The sequence below is a fragment of the Psammomys obesus genome, unplaced genomic scaffold, assembly GCF_907164565.1.
Source record: "Psammomys obesus unplaced genomic scaffold, mPsaObe1.curated_primary_1811, whole genome shotgun sequence".
NCBI lineage: Eukaryota > Metazoa > Chordata > Mammalia > Rodentia > Muridae > Psammomys > Psammomys obesus.
The window spans coordinates 10,715,031-10,719,284 of record NW_026596244.1 but is presented as its reverse complement, the minus strand read 5'-3'; the positions used below and the strand labels follow the sequence as shown (position 1 = coordinate 10,719,284).

Below are 4,254 nucleotides of genomic sequence, written 5' to 3'. Positions count from 1 at the left end.
CCTCCCTGCAGCAGGGGCTCGCCCCCGACCCTGGCTTTCCTCCGCAGAGTCGATGAACTCAGAAGGGCAGAGTCGCAGCTGCTGGGAGTGGTGGCTGGGGCGCTGCGCGGCGCAGGGCGCAGTTGCGCGCGGGCAACCGAGGTTGGCAGACGGTGTCCTTGCGTTCCTGACCACTGGGAACTTACAGGGCTCAGTCCCCAGAGAGGCCTGAGCTCCGCTGCCCTGGTACCTACGTTCTTCCCTTCCAGGGCGGGGTTCGCCTCCACCTCCATCTCCGACCCTCCTCCCTCTTCGCACACCCTCCCACTGGGCTCTGCGCGATGCAGTGCAGGGTCCCGATCAAGCGCCTTTAGAGGTCCAGGGAGAAGCCAGGCTGTGACAGCATCGCAGTGGCTCTCACTCTCCTGCTCGCAGGCTCACGCTGTCCCACTCAGAATCCGACCTGCTTTGGAAGCCTCCCAGGGCCACCCCGGAACGGCTGTCTAGATGATCTGTTGGCTGCACATTCCCGGCTTCTTCTTCTGAACAGAAACGCGAGGGCCGACGCAGTAAGTTCAAACGCCAGCTTTCCTTCTGAGGTGAACAGCCCTAAAGAACCCTGGGGTCCTGTCCAGGGAACAGGGGTGGGGAGGTGTTTCTAGGGGGAGCCTCCCTCCCCGCATTTAGCTGGAACACGGGAAATGGGCAGGTTAGTTCTTCTTTTGATAGACTTTTTTTCTCTACTGAAGATTATTGACTATTCCTTGGTAGAGCACTCAGTTTGAGACAGTAAGATATGATTCTGTTGCCTTTTTAAAAACCAAGCGCTTTCTTAGATACAAGATCATGTTGGCTTTTCCAAAGCTATTAAAAAGTAGACATTTATTTAGAGTTTCATTTCCCCTGGATGGGATCACCTGCTAGAAGAAATCTATGGTTGCGATGCAGGAGATGATACTAATATTTAAATGCCTTTCTTAGTAGGGGTCAGTCATTAAAATTCCAGTGGCCTGCAGGAGACAACACTATGTGTCAGAGACAGGAATAGCAGATGCAGGGAAGAGAAATAGTCACAGACGTTTTAATGACCCACCCATCGCTCTACTTGGGCAAACCATCATATGTGGCAGTGTTAAAGTCCCATCTCCCCTCACAGAAGGACCAACAGGTGTAGGTAGTTGTAGTTTGTAGCCTAGCGCCTGGGGGTTTTCCCTGGGAAAGCATTGCTGGCAGATGTACTTGACAGTGTACATCTTTGGCTTTTCCCACCTGGAGTGATTCTGTTTCAGAAATCTGTGTTTGCACAGATTTCATCAAGCAGTCAAAGCTCGAGGAGTTCCTCAACACCATTGAAGCACTTCCAGCCTCAGAAGAAAAAAAATCATTTCCTTTTCTACACCCAAATGCTTCTGTAACAAATTCACTGAAGGTGCACCTGTTCAAGGAAACAGTGCTATTCATATGTTTAAATTTCTTGAATATCTTGAATGTCTCATTTTGCCTTGTTTCAAGGAAAAGCTCTCCCCTGCCAGCTTCTGGCTTGATTAGGGGCCTCTGGAGAGTCACAGGTGTTTCCCCTTTTTCTCTTCTATTTTCCCAGGGCCTCTTTTGTGAATGATGGATTCTGTGTTCTGGGTATTGCTTTGCCCTAGCCCAAGGCTAGTACTGTGCCTACATGCAGCTCGTAGTGTCCACATGCTAATAGCTTGTAGATCAATAACCATTCCTGCAGAGAAGCTGTAAGTAAAAGGTCTTCAGAGCTGAGAACACAGGTTTGGAAAGAAAGAAGGAGAGCGTCTGTAAATCAAATGCCCTCCTCTTCCTAGTGCCTTTCAAGCTGGTGCTGACACTCAGTTCCATCTGTGCAACCTTCAAACTCCAACTTTTGGAGTCTTCTCAACTCTGGCTGACAAGTATGGTCTGAGTGACTGTGCTCTACAAAATCAGTCTCTTAGCCTGGGGGAAGTGAGACAGGATGTCAAACAGGCCATGGTTCAAATGTCATGTGTACCATAAGGGTGATGGGCCTGGAATCCCTGGAGCATTCTGTTTGAAATCTATGGGGACCTATGTAGAATGATCCAGTAAAGCAGACACAGAAAATACCGAAGAAGCTCCCAGGCCGCTAGGAGATGATGTGTGTGTGTGTGGGGGGGGGGTCTATTTGAGGCGTATACTGATAGGCAGTTTAAAAGGTTATAATCAAGAACTGAATTAAGAGGGTCTTAGGCCAGACTTTTGTAAAAGCAAGTACCTGATTAAGAACCAGAAACAGACATGAGGCTGCTATGGCACAGCAAGGAAGCCCGAGTATTGTTATGCTCAGTAAAGAACGGGATAGAAATTAGACTTTCTATTAAACAGATGGTACTAGTCATTAGTAAAATTGTGTTCTGGTTTAGCTTTATATTGGTTTTGTCCAATTATTGAGTGGCTTTAACGTACTAGATGGTACACTAAGTGATTAAGCAATGAATCAAGAAGTTCCAGTTTTTGTCTCCAAAAAGATTGCTGTCCTAGGCTGGACAACTAGAACAGTCACAGTGTGGCCTGAGTTGTGGGCAGTGGAGCATGAGCCTTTTGGATGCCCAAGACAATGACAGAGTCCTCAGTTCACCACAGAGAGGGAAGAGTGGCACAGGGAAGCCTGAGGTGGACTTGACTTGGTGGCCATTCAGCATGACAGAGTAGCAGGTATATATCAAAATATCAAGAGGGCATCAGGACAGAGCTTCTGCAGAGATTGCATTGAGCCTTGAATGCCACACTAAGGAGATTTATTTTTATGGGAGAGCAAATTAAAATGTGCTTTGAGAAGATCACAAAACAAAACAAAACAAAACAAAAAAAAAAAAACAAAATTCGGTTGAAGGATGTAGGAGAGAAGGAATCCATGCAAAGAAGTGGTTATATAATTAGTTTTGGAGATGAAGACTTAAAATTAGGCCAACTTGGGATTGCAAGAACAGTATTTCATTGTTGCCTTTAACTCAGGGGAAGAGGCAGTGTGACCTAGGCCCAAGAAACAGGCCCTTCCACAGGAAACTATCATAGTAGGTCTATACTGTGGAAACCAGGATCATAGACTACTTCCCAGAGCACGGAGAGAGGGAGGAGCAAGCCTTGGCTTCTTCCTTCCTCTTGCCTTATAATCATGTGGTTTTCTTTTAAAAATTATTTCTGTGTGTGTTGAGGTTCATGAGTATATGACATCTGTGCATGCACATTCGCATGTGTAAGTGTGTATGAGTACAGGTATGGTGTGTGAGGTATGTATGCTTGTGTGTGCAGGGTCTGTATGGGTGTAGGGGCATTTATGCTGTGTGTGCTTAGTAGTATGTATGTATGTATGCATGTGTGTGAATGCAGGTGTGACATTGTACACATACCGGGGTCAGAGCACAACTTCAGGCGTAGGTCCTTCCTTTCCACTCTTTGGTTTTGTTTGGTTTTGTTTTGTTTTTTAGACAGGGCCTCTTGTTCACAACTGCATCCATCTGAATACCTGACCCATAATCTCTGGAGAGTTCTGTCTCCATCTCCCATCTTGAGAAGGGCTAGGACTCTAGATGTGCACTCAGCATCCAGCTCTTTTCACATCTCCACACTTGCACAGCCAGCACTTCATTCCCTAACCCAGCTCCCCTCGTGCCTTCTGCTCTTTAATTACCTCCATGTGCTCAACTAACCAGGATCCTGATGACCTGGGAGGCTAGGAGTGAGGGAAGGTTCTGTGCATCTCTGTGCTACAGAGCAGGACTGAGGCAGGAAAAATGTGAAGTGAGTAGGGGAGGTTGGATGGAGAGGAAAGGGGACCCATGAGGCTAGCCAGCATTGTCTGTGAGCTCAATAAACATGATTCACCAACCAATGGTAGTAGATGCAATTGTGATTGATAAAAAACAAATTCATTAAAAGATTTTCTGGATAAGGCAGAAACCTCTTGTGAACATACTCACAATCACAAGGTATTACCAATACGGTATTGAATCTGTGTGTTTTTATACACTTAACAATGAATTTATAGTAAAAAAAAAAAATGTATTGCTTTAAGCAATCTAGTAGAGGTATTGCCTGCTGTCTTAACACCCAGCGGGCTCTCCTTAGGATACAGGTTTGCAGAGGCTTGTAGAATGCATGTTTCAGTAAATGTTACAGTGCCACCATGGTGAATTGTGCATGGTCTCACCTACTAAGCCAACAAATTAATGAAGGAAAGTAACAGGAAAGGAAGGAAGGAAGGAAGGAAGGAAGGAAGAAAGAAAGAAAGAAAGA

The 4,254-nt window shown here is 46.1% G+C and overlaps 1 protein-coding gene across 1 annotated transcript in view; it reads left to right on the top strand.

The window, feature by feature from the left end:
• Window positions 1-503: 503 nt before the first annotated feature.
• Npy2r (neuropeptide Y receptor Y2) overlaps window positions 504-4,254 on the top strand; it is a 6,531-nt gene continuing 2,780 nt past the window's right edge. Inside the window, exon 1 of the mRNA XM_055596657.1 lies at window positions 504-548. The gene's annotated coding sequence lies outside the window, so the exon portion shown is untranslated. The remainder of the gene's footprint in view (window positions 549-4,254) is intronic.